The 15,781-nt window shown below is 48.3% G+C and overlaps 1 protein-coding gene across 1 annotated transcript in view; it reads left to right on the forward strand.

The window, feature by feature from the left end:
* Positions 1 to 15,781, forward strand: part of LOC138265561 (ceruloplasmin-like) — a 454,089-nt gene that overhangs the window by 363,559 nt on the left and 74,749 nt on the right. The gene's annotated exons all lie outside the window — the stretch shown is intronic.

Below are 15,781 nucleotides of genomic sequence, written 5' to 3' on the forward strand. Positions count from 1 at the left end.
AGCCCTTACGTTTTCTCAGAACGCAGTGACGTCCCTGGCTTATCTCCTCCTCCACCAGAAGCCCTGATTGTAAACAGCCTGGAGCGTTTTTTTTTCAGCCCGGGATTCTGAAAACTTCATATCACTCCGATATTATTCTCCACCCTTTCCTATTTGCTCAAATGGTGGGGTCTGATCAGAAGGGTCTACGTACCAGAGGTCACATTTTATTAAAAGAATGTGGCATTGCGCAAAGAAAATCCCCAGTCTGTGGCATAGAAATGGAATAAATACAATAAATAACTGCATCCAGGGCTCTCTGGGAGACAGGAGTGTGACCTGAAGACCACAATTCATAAATATGCCAAAGACAACCCTGCACACAAGTAAGTTGGAGCTCTATCTTTTTTTACAGACAATAAGAATCTGTTCTCTCAGCTCTCCTCTCCTTTCACTGCCTCTGTAGGTGATTTCGTCTCTCAAAGGCAGTAATGGTTCCAGTAATTTATCATGGCTAGTTATTGTTTTATTTCTTCTGCAGACTAATGACGTGATATGTCATATTAAACATGTAATCTGCAGCTCAAATAAACGTGTACCTTTTATCACTGAAACTGCTGGATACTGGATGGGTGAGGCAATGTGTTTGCAGGGCTTGACAGAGTGGCTGAGAAAATGTGGGCGTCTGTGTATAAGAGTTGTGTGAATGCCAGTGGATGACAATGTGGATGAGTAAATGGGTAGGTGACCAAAGGCAGTGGGTGAGTAGGTGAATGGAAATACCTGGGTAGTGAGGCTCTCTCACAAGGTGCAATTCCGTCTTGTATTTGTGACCCACCACTGCTTTCAGTCACCAGCCACCACTGTTTTTAACTCTGTCTAAGCTTAGACCTTTGTATAGGAAGGCTACCCTTCCAGCACAGAACCTATACTCAACATCACCCACAGTGCAAGCGTGTAGGCATGCCACAAGGCAGCCAAAGGCGCAGCAGTATAGGGTGAAGAGAGAAACAGTGTCATATTTTAGGAGATATGGTGCTGTTCTGCTTTCTGTCTTTGACTCATTGCAGCACATCAACGTTGGCTACTATGCTGCATTGATTAAAATCTCAGTACATTTTGCCCAAAGCTATAACTAAAGTTATAGGAGTGAGCAAAGTCATTTTAAAATGGTTAAATGGATGCACTTATTAATGAGGTGTTGAGAACTTTAATAAATAATTTTCAGTACAATATGACCCATTGATAGCTGTGAACTGCCAGTGAGCTCGAGGGCAGATATGTGTATGATGAAAGTCCCCCCGATGTACAGACAGCAGTGACATTCTGACCGTTTCACTGTTCTCTGACTGACCTTGTTTTTCCCCAGTGCATCTGCCATACTTGCACAGTTGTATGTGACTTTATTGCTGTCAAAATATTGACTTGAAGATGTATCATGACCATAGTGATAACTATCAAAATACCTTTAAGGGAAGAGTAAATGTTCTATTACTATTCCTGCCACAGTGATACTTTGGAGTCTGTATAACTGTGACCAATCTTCAGCTCGGCATCTCTAACGCAGTGTTTTGGTGGAAAAATTCATGCTTAACGGATGTGGTCCAAGTGGTGTTGGCTCTTCTATAGCAAGGCACGAGGCTCTGCTGGATTTGGAGCAGTGCTTTAAATGGTAACTGAGTACTTGCACTTCATTCATTCGAAAGGGATATTAACTGCATTTCCAAGCGGGGGGGGGGGTCTATACTTTTAATGGGAGAGGAATTGCACTTCTACACTGCACATAAGTACCCTATGACTGTGAGCAAATACACTTCTGTCATTCCATTTGAGGCAATGGTTTGGGGTATCCCCGGAGCAATGGGGGCTAGTGAAGCCTGAAAGTGATGGGGAGTAAAAATCAGACCATCAATATTCCAATAGGGAACGTCTAAATATGCTTGTGCAGGACGCAGCCTTTGTGAAAAAAACAGACTAGGCCTTGCAGTGAGATATGCGATCATTTGACTTACCAGACCTTGTCTGTTAACAATGGTGCAAACTAAAGTTATTAGTTTTAGTAAATAAAAAGAGAAGAAGCCAAAGATTCTTGTTGCTATAAATGCCTTTTTTGACATTTCTAGGTGTCTGTAAGCATATATCTCAAAGAAAATAGGCATAAACACATGTATTACTAATATCCCCTTTTAAAATGACATTAGAAAGGCACTTCATTGAGTCACTCATGCAACATGTTTGGTCAAGTTCCTCAATTTGGATCTGAAGGCAGATGTGGTGAAACACCGATAAGTCATCCCATTAATACACAAGCAAAGCCATGAAACATTTCAGCCAAGTTAAACTACCAAAGAAAATCTCACCCATGGGGCGTGGCCTCGCCACCCGGCAAGATGGCCGACACCAAGTGAGGCTCCGCCGGGCCTCGGGCCATTTCTTCGTTCTTTATTAATCCTGCAGGCGGTTGTGGCGAGGGCGGGCCGGGCGGTGCCTCCCCGGGGGCCACGGTGACGATTGGAGTGCCGCGGGAGCGGCCGAGTCTAGCGCTGTGATCTGGCGGCGCGCGGGCAGGCCTGAAGTCGGCCTCGGCCTCGGCCCCGCGCGCGTTTCTGCGGCAGGGCGGTGAGGAGGACTGCGGCCGCTCCAGGCGAGTGTGCTGTGCCGGGAGCGAGCGTGTGTGCAAGGGCCTGGTCGGCGGCTGGGTCGTGCCGCGGCCCCTGCTGCCGAGTGTCCTCCAGGGCTTCCGCGGCCCTGCGGTTGAGGAGGCTTTTTCGGGCCCTGCGGCCCTTTGGATTTTTGGCCGCCATTAGCAACTGGCGGTGCCTGACCTTTGTCGGCCCGGAGACGCGTGGTGAGCGGGCCTGGTGTGGAACGCAGGTTCTGCCCTCAGAGGTGGGGTCGGACCTGAGGACTGTGGCGACCGGAGGTCCCTGGCACTAGTGAGTGGACGGCTGGGGGTGGTCGCGGCCTGGTTCTACGGTGCTCCCCTCGAGGCGGTGCCCAGGAGGGACTGCCAAACCACACTGGAGACGCTGCACTACGCTGCCTGGAGTGCCTGTTTGGAGATTTTAGTCGACTGCTGGACAAAGAGTAAGGCGGCCTAGAGGCGGTGCTGCTGCCCCACGCGTGGTGATTTACTGAAGGCGTGAAGCTGCTGAGTGCCCTTCTATTGGAGGTGCTGGGTCTGACTGGGGACCTGGATACCCACTGTAGCGCAGATTTTCTGTGCTGGAGCTGAGGCCGGTGGAGCGTCTGGGAGCGCCAGTGCCGGCTGGTCTGTTCTGCGGTGAGTTTTGATGTGGGCCTGGTGACTTGAATGCTGACAGGTGGTCCTGCGGAGTGAGCTGGGCAGCTGGTAGAGCGGTCTTGGTGGTGGGCACCCACTGTTCCGGATATTTTTATTGCCCTTGCGCAGTCAGGAGGCCATGCGTGCTGTGCTGAATTATGGGCAAGCCTGACCAACGGCAAGCGAAACTCACCTTTGAGGGGGTGCTGCTTCTGCCTCCCAGCTTAGTGATGTCGAGATTGGAGAGGAAAGCCCGGAGGTGTCTGTGCGGTCCATGTTTTTGGAGCTCATTCTAGCTTGGCTGGCATAGATGCCAAGCTGGTCCATGTGACGGAACGGCTTGACCGCATAAGAGCCCAGGTCGACGACCATGATTCCCGGTTTGAGGCTCTGGAGTCACACACATCGGAGGTGGAGGATGCGCGCCAGGGTGATAGAGAACAAATTGCACAAATGGAACGCATCCTGGAGGTGATACGGAATAAGAACGAGGACTTGGAGGCGCGGTCTCGTCGTAATAATATCCGTATTGTGGGGCTGCCGGAGGCGACTGATATGGGCCGCATGGAAGACTTTGTGGAGAGCATGTTGCTGGAACTGTTCGCAGGCGAGCTCTCACGGATGCTGGTAGTTGAGAGGGCGCACCGGTCCTTGGGGCCCCGGCCTCCGCCGGGAACACCTCCGCACCCAATTATTGCACGCCTGTTGAACTATAGAGACCGGGATGCTGTCCTTCGCTTGGCGAGGGAGAGAAGGCTGCTGGTATACAAGAACTCGGAAATCAACTATTTTCCTGATTACACCCCAGGTGTGCAGGCTCACAGGCTTGCTTTTCTGCCGACCAAACGGCTGATGAGCCAGGCTGGAGTCGGGTTTGCTTCATTATATCCGGCCAGACTGAGGGTGCAGCATGAAGGCAATGTGCTGTACTTCACGTACCCAAAGCAGGCGGCCAAGTTTGCTAGACGTCTACCCAGAGAGCGGGGGCTGTTTGGTCGGGGGGCCGGTGAGCCGGGGGCGGGGGACGCCGCTTTAAGCGATAATGACTAACCGGCTTTGATTGGCCTAAGGGCATTGATTGGGGCCGCCGGGGGGTGCGTGGGTCCGCTCCTTGCACGGATTCGCCTGTAGTGTGGTTCGCTATTTGGCCCATGGGCCCCTCTCCTCTAGTGTATACTGAAAGGGTCAGATTGGGGGGCCTGTGTGGGTGGGGGGAGGCCTGAGTTGTTTCTGATCGTAGAATGACTGTTTTGATTGTTGTTCTGGTTGGTCTTTCTTTCTGTTTCTGGCAGGTGGAGATGAACTTGCTCGTGCAACATTGGATGTTTGTGGAATGAGATGGGGGTGATGATGCGACGGTGGTTCGATGCTTGACGTGGAATGTGCGTGGGCTTAATGACAGGCAGAAGGCTCGATTGTTGGCTGCATATGTTAAGCGACATGACATTGATATTTGTATGCTGCAGGAGACGCACCTGGTGACGACCGCGGTGGCCAGACTGAAAGCTGAGTGGGTTGGCGAGGCTCACTGCTCCACGTATTCTGGTTATGCTCGTGGAGTTGCAATTTTAATTCGTAAGGGGTTGCGGTGGCGTACGCGAGAAGTTATCGTAGACCCAAATGGCAGATATGTTTTACTGAGCGGTACGTTACTCGACAGGGCCTGTCGTCTTGTGGCAGTGTATGGACCGAACATTGATGACCCAGAGTTCTTCCTGGTGCTGTGGTGTCTCGTGGAGTCTCTGGGTGCTGGGGCAGTGATCTGGGGAGGTGATTTTAACGTGATCTTGGATGCTCGGATGGATCGCGAGAGTGTGGCCAGGGTGCGGCATGTCTCTGCGGCAAAGTCTTTGGTGGCAGTGATGCGGAATGGCGAGCTGGTCGACTTGTGGAGACGGAAGCATGCAGACGTGAGAGAGGGGACGTGTCTGAATTACGGCCATAGCAGTTGGTCCCGAATAGATCGTTGGCTGGGTACCAGAGATGTGGAGGTCTGGACGAGAGCGGTGGATCATCTCCCCCGCACATTGTCGGACCACTCGCCGGTTAGGCTGGAGTTACTCGACAGGGCCTGTCGTCTTGTGGCAGTGTATGGACCGAACATTGATGACCCAGAGTTCTTCCTGGTGCTGTGGTGTCTCGTGGAGTCTCTGGGTGCTGGGGCAGTGATCTGGGGAGGTGATTTTAACGTGATCTTGGATGCTCGGATGGATCGCGAGAGTGTGGCCAGGGTGCGGCATGTCTCTGCGGCAAAGTCTTTGGTGGCAGTGATGCGGAATGGCGAGCTGGTCGACTTGTGGAGACGGAAGCATGCAGACGTGAGAGAGGGGACGTGTCTGAATTACGGCCATAGCAGTTGGTCCCGAATAGATCGTTGGCTGGGTACCAGAGATGTGGAGGTCTGGACGAGAGCGGTGGATCATCTCCCCCGCACATTGTCGGACCACTCGCCGGTTAGGCTGGAGTTAGTGATATCTAGCGAGCTGCTTCAGACGATTATGTGGCGGTTACCAAGTGGGGCGCTCCGGGATGAGATCTTTCGGAAGGAAGTGCGTGAGGCAATACAGCTATTTTTTGCTGAGAATCGCGGATCTGTGGAATCTGTGGGTATCTTATGGGAGACATTTAAGGTTGTTATTCGAGGAGTGTGTCTATCGAAGCAACACGGCATCGTGAAGGCCATGCGACGCGAGATGGCTGATATCGAGGGAAGGCTTACAGAATTGGAGAGGCGATTGGCTACTAGTTGGTCAAGAGAGGACCTTGCCGAGATCCGGCGAAAGGTGTCCCTATATGAGGAGGCCTCCATGAGAGAGATCTGCTTCTCCAGGAGACATGCTCAAGCTCGCCGGTATGGGGAGGGTGAGAGAGCGGGCGAACACTTGCAGATATGCTCCGCAGGCCCTCGGCCAGTAATTATGTTACAGAGGTTGTTGAAGATGGGGGCGGAAGGGTGACTGGATCGAATGGAGTCATGCAGGTGTTTACAGACTATTTTACGCGGCTCTATGCGGCCCCGGCGGGCCTATGAGAGGAGGCTGCGCAGACATATTTTGCGGATATTGCGCTTGTATGGTTTGAAGAGGCACACAGGGCGTATTTGGATGAACCGTTCACTGTGGAGGAGGTAACAGCGGCGATCCGTGGTTTGCCTGGCGATAAGTCCCCGGGCGTAGACGGCCTGACCCCAGCGTTTTATGAAGAATATGTGGATATTCTTGTCCAGTGCCTGTTGGAGGTGTACACGGAGTCCCTGGAGGCTGGGTCACTGCCGGTCTCACTCCGAGAGGCTTTGTTAGTAGCAGTTCTGAAGCCTGGGAAAGACCCGACCCGATGTGACTCGTACCAACCCCTCTCTATGATAAACATTGATAATAAAATCCTACCAAAGATGATAGCGGCGCGCCTGCAGCCCCTTCTTTCTAGGTTGGTGCTACCGGATCAGTAGGGATTTGTTCCTGGAAGGTCCACGTGTCACAACTTGCGCACTTTTTTTGCTGTGGCAGGCTCTTTGGGAGCTGAAGATAATGTGGCTGAGGTATTTCTCGATGCCGCCAAGGCTTTTGACTCTCTAGCTGGGGATTATATATTTGCGCTTTTAGGCCGAGTGGGACTCAGCGTGCGTTTCGTAAATTGGATTCGACTGATATATACTCTCCCAACTGCCAGGTTGCGTCTTAACGGATATGTGTTGCCCCCATTCCCAGCGGCGCGCGGTACGCGCCAGGGGTGCCCGCTGTCCCCCCTCCTTTTTGCGGCAGCTATGGAGCCTTTGGCGGCGGGGTTGCGACAGAAATATAATGATAGAGGCTTGCAGTTTAGACAGCGACCAGTTCTGATATCTTTGTATGCTGATAACATTGCACTATATGTGCGGAACCCTGATCAGAATCTGGATATTTTATTGGATGAAGTCATACGCTTTGGCACTTTTTCTGGTATCACTATTAATTGGTTGAAATCGGTAGTGCTGTCTCTGACCTCCGGTGAGACGCGATTTGATTTTCTATACCCTCTGGTTTGGGCGGAGGGGCCGGTGCGTTATTTGGGTATACAGCTGAGCCGTGATGTTGACACACTGCGACAGGCTAATTACGGTGCTGCACTGTCGTGGCTGGAGGAAAAGGTTGAGATCTGGCACGCTCTGCCACTCTCGCTAATCGGGCGTATTGCCATAGCAAAGATGGTGGTGCTCCCTAAGTTCTTGTATTTGTTTGTGAATCTTCCTCTTCCGCTCGCAAGGGGCTACTTGCGAAGTCTGCGCTCTCCGCTAATTCGTTTGGCGTGGGCGGGACGTCAGCCACGCATTTCCTGGGAGAGACTGACACTGCCGTTTGAATTAGGCAGGCTTGCTGCTCCGGATCTGGAGCTTTATTACTACTGTGCACAGGCGCACTTTGCGTATTATTGGCAGAATCTGGTTCGCTACTTGCCGCATCTGGCGCCTGAGAGTGACTCCGTGTGGCCAGATGGCTTAATGCGCGTACTTGGGGTGCAGTCCCGAGTTAAGGGAATAGACACGGTGGCATGTACGATGAGAGCGTGGGGGGCGTTGATGCAGCGTTCTGAGGTTACTGCTCCATTTGCTCCTTCGCTGCCCGTCATGGCGGTTGCTGATGTTCGGATGTTCCGAGATGGCGGGGTGTGCGGTTTTCTCTGGGATGCCGGCTTGACTGAGCTAGGAGACTGGCTGGTGGATGGGCGCCTGCTTGACGTTTCTGAGGCTCTGGCTGGCTGTGAGGGTACGGCGCTGCAGCGTCTGTGCGCTCTTCGGGTCCGTGCTTTGTTGCGTGACCGATTCCTTGGTCCGGCCGGGACCCTATTGGAGTTTCGAGCTCTGGAGGTGCTTTGCGGCGCGCGGTCCCCAGGCAAGTTGGTTATCAAACTGTATAATTGAATGCAAGAGCAGAGAGGTAGCTCTGGGGAGTCGTCCAGGATTGCCTGGGAGAGAGATGTGGGAGAGCCCAACACTGAGGCAATGTGGCGCAGATGCTGTGCACATATGAGAGCGCTGTCCCCGAATTACAGGCTGCGTCTGCTGCACTTTAAGTTTTTGCACCGACTGTATCATAAACCCAAGGGGCTCCACTCTATGGGCTTGCGTTCGGATGCGTGCTGTGCTCGTTGTCGGGCGCCGGATGCGGGTTTCTTGCATCTGGCGTGGGAGTGTGCGGAAGTCCACGACTTTTGGGTAGAAGTTTGGCAATTGATTACTGAAATGGTCGATCTGGAGATGCCCCTTTCCCCCAGGGTTGGACTGCTGGGATGTGTGGATGAGATCCAGGGGCTGCACAGACGTCTGGTGGGCCTGCTCCTGTTGCTGGCCAAGCGTAGGGTTGCCATGTGCTGGGGTAGGAGCAGGGCGCTGCGTAAGTCTGAATGGATGCGAGACACTGCATTTTGCCATGACCAGCTGATAGTCTTTTGGGAACTCATGCCTGAGGGGTCTCGCCCTAAGGATATCTGGGCCCTGTTAACTGAATATCTGGCTACCCGAAGTATGTAAGTGATGCGTCTGGTGATGCCCACACGAGAGACACATCCCCCCCCCTTAGATTTGGTGTGATCTTGTGCTGTTGAGTTGGGCTTGCACGGTTTGTTTCGGAGCTCCACCTGCCTTCTGTTTGTTGTTTTTTCTGTGGGTTTGCCCCTCCGCTATGTTATGCTGAGTCTTCTGCTGATTATGACTTGCCCTCTGCACTAGCGTTGTGGACTATGCTGTTTGGCAGCCAGTGAGGTGGTTTGGAGAAGTGCCCCTTGATACTGATGCTTACTGTGAGATATGTTTATTTATTTTCTCTTGCTGTCTGGGACAATGCTGTGGCTAAAAGAGATTATTACATTATTTCATTTATTGCTAAGACGAGTGGACCCGTTTGTGTTAATGTACGTTATTGTATATGGCAAAATTCAATAAAATAAAAAAAAATACAAAAAAAATACAAAAAAAAGAAAATCTCACCCATCCTGTCTGATTTGCCATATCGCCTGAGTAATATAATAAATATATAGAGAGGCCCTTCATGTTTCTCATGCGCTGGGCTCTCTTTGTTTCCAAGCGGTGGTTCCTCTATTAGGAGAGAGGAGCGTAACCCCCCCTGCTAGTGCAGCAACTCCGAAAAATAAAATGGTTATAAAATGTATTTATTTCAATCTTATTTTTCATACTGTCAGTTAATCCACGTCTGAGGGTGGGCCCATTGCCGCTGACTGGCAACAGCATGGAGGAGTGTTGGGCACTTCAGTTTAAAGTGCGCATGTACCTTAGTTCTGCTGCCTTGTGACGGCCAACCTGGCATGCACAGTTTAAACCTGTCCAAGCTGGGCTGTCTCAGACAGCTGGGTGGGGTGTAGGCACAGGCCCTCAGTGCTTGAGGTGGCGTAGAGACAGCTCCTCCATCCAACCCTGGTGCTTCTATCATGCTGCTTAACATTATCAACAGCATGAAAGCAGCATCTGGATTGGTAGACAGGAGTTCACTGAGGCTCTGGAAACATGTGCTGGACCCACGGACTGCCAAGAGTAAACCAAGAGGAACACTGAGACAGTGGGTAAATACACTTTTTATTTAGAGCTAATTGTGACTCAGTAACAGGACTGTGAGAAACTCACACTGCCTCTAACCTTAACTTCAGAGCTCTCATTTGTGGCCCGTTATAAGCACTGCTGAAACTGGACCACAATTGGGAGCTTTGGCATTGAGCACAGGTACTGTTGTTTTTTATTAGTGTCTATCATTGGGTCAAAATATTTGCCCCACCACTTTAATTTGTCAGCAGCTGCCTCTATTTCGACCGCTGTAGGAAACGTGGATGGATAGCTTAGGTTCCTCATCCCAAGCACAAGGCACTCCAAGTACAGCACAGGAAGCAGGACACTGAGCCCTGTACGGCTTCATCAAAACTTGTGATGATAAACTGCACAGACTCCAGTGACCAGCTTACCGTTTGCATCCTCTCATCCCTCCCTTTTATAACTCATCACAGTGTGAGGTGGTGTCAGTAGGGCTTAGTGGGCCCACCCTACCCTGTAACAAAGTGTGAAAGTGTGGAATGCCTTGGCTCCTGACCAGTGCTCAATTTGTAAATAAAAAGGTGCCGGTACCCAAAGCCTTCCTCTTAAACATGCGATTGCTGCACTTAAATGTGCGAGCAGGGAATACTGAGAGAGCGTAATCCTGAAGCCATCTCGGGTCTCTTCAAACCATTTAGAGTCACTCCCCACCCCTTCCGCTCACTCTTGCAGCTTCCTGCTTTTACCTTTGTGACGCGTTTTCGTTTTTCTATTCCTCCGTGTTTCCCATATGTGTCTTTTGCTCTCATCAAATGCTTGAGGCAGAAGAATAAGCCCTAAAAAATAAGTACCGGTGCTCAGCACCGGAAACAATGAGCACAAATTAAGCACTGTTCCTGATCCTGACTGATATAAAGCCTCTGGACATGCAAAGTGTAACCGTGAAGATCGTCACGGGAAGAGTTTAGCCTACGAGGCAATAACTTTGCTGAGCTGAGTCACAGGCCTCGGTGGTGGGGGAGGAGGGGATAAGCTTGTTAGCCCAAAAATGGCGATCAGTGGCACCTGCCTGCTGATAGATGCACATGTGCAGCATCAAATGAGGTTCAGCAAGTGAGAAAGCAAAGTTAGAGTGAGTTCTTTTAAGTGCTGCACTCCGGGTATGATTCTTCCTTACAAAAAATGTTTTAAACTAGTTATGGGAACAGTAAAGGGGGTGGAGGCCAGAGCTCGTATTGGAGAGCAGCCCCTGCGGCAGGGTACATCTCCATCACAACACCTCACTGGAATAAGGAATGGCTGGCAATTTAAAGCTGCCACGTTTCCCAGGACAATGTGTCATTTTATACTGAGATACATAAAACTACAAGTCCCGCCATTCTAAGAAAAAATGGGATTGGACTAACTAGTCATGCACGGACCTGGCAAACTCGACAGCTATGAAAATAGGTGGCTGCCTCTTTCTGTTAATGCAGGGGTTCATGTCTATTTAACCTATACCTCAGGGAGAGCGTAAACTGAAACCTTATTGAAAGCCATTCAGTCCCAACAGGTTTCCTTCTCTTTCACCTGAATGTGTTTGCTGCGACTTTGGGTAAACATACCTGGACATACTTCCCATGTGCAAATTAATTGTGTCATTTTGGATGACAGAGTTATGGCACTGAGAGGTGGAAATTCCTCTTCAATTTGTCCCCATCCACGTGAGCGTGACAATCTGCCAGTAACATTCGTTTTGTGGCAATCCTGCTGCCAGTCTGGGAGAACAGAGCAAACCCATGTCTACACACTACCTGCCCTGGAATCCTGCTCTGAAACAATGAACACGCCAATGGCAATTTATTTGCCTAAGCATTTTTTTCCAGAGTCTTGCCTTAAATTTGTTCAGTAATTGTCTAGAATTTGCCCAGCAACACAGAATACTTGTTCTAATGCCTGGCCAGTGGGCATCGCTCTGACCAGATGGTCATTCTATTTCCTTTGCAGTGTCAAAATACACAGACGGTCGAACGCTATACTTGTACCTATAATGTTGCTTTTTAAGGCAGCGGTCTTTTTAATTGTCTTTGTTCTTTGTTCAAACAGACAACCACTTTTTATTTTCAGGTTTCCACTGCCAGGCAAGTAAGACAACTTTCTGGGTTCTTTGCCCAAGCTCAGTTGAACAAAGTACAGATAAGATGTGAAAGAGATACAAAATATTTTTCCACATACAAACAAAACATAACATGTGTTGAGACTACATTGGTTATAGCAGCATACTTCAATGCTTGTCACAATGTGTAAACATCACGTGAACATTACATTGGTAAGTTTTGATAAAGAATTTCCACCTTTTATGTAATCACGTCTGAATCACCAATACTGAAGTAGAATGTGTAAGATATGTATGACCCATAGCCTTTTAGCTGTTTGAATATGAAATGTATTCTCATAGAGCTCAGCTGAGTGCACTTACAAAATGCATACACATATCTGGCCGGGATGACAGTTCTTTCACACGTTCTAGGAAGGTGGGCCTACGGTCTGTTATTTTAACATGCTGACCAAACAGTAGCCAGGATGAGAGAGAGAAAATTCTAATGGACTCTCCATTGGGACATTTTGGATTTCAGGTGATCTTTGTAGCACATTTTCATTTCAGAGCATGAGCCCTAAGAGCCTCAGTAGAGGTATGCACTGCACAAGACTTGTGCCAAGCATTCGTTCTACGGAGGACATTATATTTGAAGCTTAGGCCCAGATTTATACTCTGTTTTCGCTGAATTAGCGTCATTTTTTTAATGCTAATTCAGCGCAACCTTAACTCCACATTTATATTTTAACACTAGACTAAAATTTTGGAGTTAAAGTCATTTTTTGCTAGCATGAACTTACCTTGCGTCAATGAGATGCAAGGTAGGCATTCCCGGGCAAAAAATGACTCTAAGGCCCAGGTGCCTTATTTATCCTTCTGTGCAAAAATGGTGCACGGGAGGTAGGCGGGCCTAAATAATGGCGCTAAGCTTGCTTAGCGCCATTATTTAACGCATGGGTCAGGGTATTAGGAGACCTCTGGGCCTATTTCTATGATGGAACACCATGGAATAAGTCCACAAGTGACCTCCCCAGGCACACTCCCACACACACCAGAGGGACACAAGGGGATGGGGGACCCCATCCCAGGTAAGTATAGGTAAGTAGAGGTAAGTTTTTTAAAAATGCCATTGGGGGACCTGAAATGGCCCCCTTTACATGGTATTGAGTGCAATGGCGATGCCCATGGGACCCTTGTCCCCTGTGCTGCCATTGGGGTGGTGGGCATGACTCCTGTCTTTGACCACCAGGAGACAGGAGTCATGTGGTATGGTAGGTTTAGCATCAAGAAATGACGCTACGTTGGTTCGAGTCATCTTTTTTTACTCTAACCAGCCTAGTGTCATTTTTTGGTGCAAAACCCCCTACTCCAATACCGCCACCTCCACCCAACTAATGTCATTTTCCATGACGTTAGCCCACCCTTTGCACCGGATTGCCCTATTCCATAAATAAGTCACCCGGCTGGCGTCTTCGAATGGCGCTAGCTGACGGTAAACTTTTTCACGCAAAAGTGCATTAGCACAGTTTAAATACATTTGGGCCTTAGTGTGCTGATCTGGTAGAGCGAGAGGTGGATGTATGGGATAACAGAGTGTGACAGCCAAGGAAGGGATTTGCAATGTCTTATTAGTGAATAGAACAGAGCTGTGGGATAATTTTGTTCTTGGAAAGAAAATGCTAGATTAAAAAAACTGGGAATAACAAGCTGGGAATTTTATTGGCTAATCCTCTTCATAAATAGCAAAGTGTTTTAGGGGCCGATTTGAACTTTGTCAGACTGTACTCCATCCATCAGGGTGATGGAATGTATTACGTCAACCACTTTGATGGACTACTGTCACCAGATTTAGAGATGACCATCAGTACAGTGGTTATATCTGTATTCTGAAATGAACCGCTGTCATGGTGGTTCCTTTGAAGGTACAAGTGCACTGACAGACAGCCATCGTCAGTTCTGTCTGCCATCCACCAAACTTTTAACATTTTTGTTTTTCAAAAACAAACTCCAAAAGTGGGAGTTTGTTTTTGAAAAACAAAGAAAACTAATGGACTTCGGACCCTAAAAGAGTTCTCTCAGTGTTTGGGATTCATTATTTCTTCTTTCCATGATCGCCTGTTTTTTTCTGCCTTAGGGGCTGAAGAGTGGGTTGTGTCTGGAAAGTACAGAAGGCCTAAAGACAGAGGATGCTACTGCCTGCCAGGAAGTAGTCCAGAGGGCTAGTTGTACCAGGTTGTATTTCCTGCTTGCGCATATGGAGCCTTTCTCCTATGGCTAAAGAGTACATGAGGTCCTGAGTTTGAGGAATCAGTTGCCTGCTAGTCAAAATTTGAATTGATCAGGTTGAAATGGACATTTGGCAGTGGACGTGAAAGAACCTGGGTGGGTGCCTTCTCAGCAGTAAACAATGCATTGGGGTCTAGGGGACAAGCCAAAAACCTTTGATGATTTTTGTGCATCCTAGGTGTGCTAACAGAGGATCCACACAAAAATACAGGGCTCAAATTGATAATTCTATCTTGAACAGTCAGACAGTCCAATTACAGAAGAGGGCTGGCCAAAAGCACCTCTATATAAGCATGAGTATTTATATAGATGTATGTATTTTAATGTTTTAATTATTTTCTTTATTACAAGATCCTCACAGATAGGTAAGCCCGCCTGGCCCACCAAAGAGCTTACAGCAAAAATATAACAGTGCAACACTTCTACCCTAGGGTATGTTAAGGGGGATTGTCTTTGTTAAATGAGTTAATCAGCACCAAACTCCTTGCGTACAAAGAAAATCTTAGAGATTGCATATAACTAAATACATGTCTGCAGGCTTTAACGCAGTGCATAACAATACACCATTAAAGGCCTATTGGCTATTACAAATTCACTCTTAATAAATAAATCATGCATACTGCCTTATTCAAAACCTTTCATAATAAACAGATCAGACCTATGGAATCTGACTTAGGTTTTCTCAGTGAACCAATAACATCTATAGCCTTTACCATTGTCTTGATACCATAACTAATGAAGTCCTCCTGAGTGCACTCAAGGGGAAAACCATCATGTCTACAGCTATAAAATATATATAAAATTACCCATATATATACCAAATTATAGTCTCAAAACAATTTACAGGCCCTCTCAAAACAGCCTGCTAAGGATTATAACAGTGAAAAAGATAGGCATTATGAATCTTTTTATTTGCGGAGTTCTCCGTCCCTACTATGGACCCTCCACAGTCATTAACTTTCTATTAAATCGGAATTTGTCAATTTCAAAACAAACATAAACGTACACAAATGTGTAAGTTTACCTTTGTGAAGCAGGCCCCAAGAGTCTATATTACTCATTTTAATGGTGTCCAATATGTTGATAGAACTTGTAAGAATGGAAGACTCAGTTGACCTTACCTAGATTTGGAACAAAGGATGGGCCCACTGATTTCAGCAAAGATTATTTAAACCAATGGGCTGTCTTGTCTATATAAGGATCCCTGTGGTATAAACTGGAGGATATATCCCTAGGAATCAAAGAAACAGGAAAAGAGGTTTGAGATTAAATCATGCTCCAGCTGAGTGTGCCTTAAAACCCTAGTGGCAACTTTCTGTTAGGAATCAAAGGATTGAAGACACTCCTTATTAATTGTCCCAAGTGAATACTAGCACATGTGACCTGCCTCCCTGGAGCCCACAGCCCACAAGGAGACCTGAAAAACATACTTCATGCTAGCAGATGTATTTGCAATAACTTTAGTAGCCTCAATGAGGGCCAGCAGCCACTTCTAGAGAGGCATTAAAAAACGTTTTGCCACAAAGTGTAGGAAGCAGCGCATGTAATCTACAGGGACCTTGGGTAGACAGAGATCTTTGATGTGCCAGACCTGTTGTATGGGTATTTTGATGGCTGTATAATGCGGGTATGTGGAGAGTTA

This window comes from Pleurodeles waltl, chromosome 11 (genome assembly GCF_031143425.1).
Source record: "Pleurodeles waltl isolate 20211129_DDA chromosome 11, aPleWal1.hap1.20221129, whole genome shotgun sequence".
NCBI classification, from domain to species: domain Eukaryota; kingdom Metazoa; phylum Chordata; class Amphibia; order Caudata; family Salamandridae; genus Pleurodeles; species Pleurodeles waltl.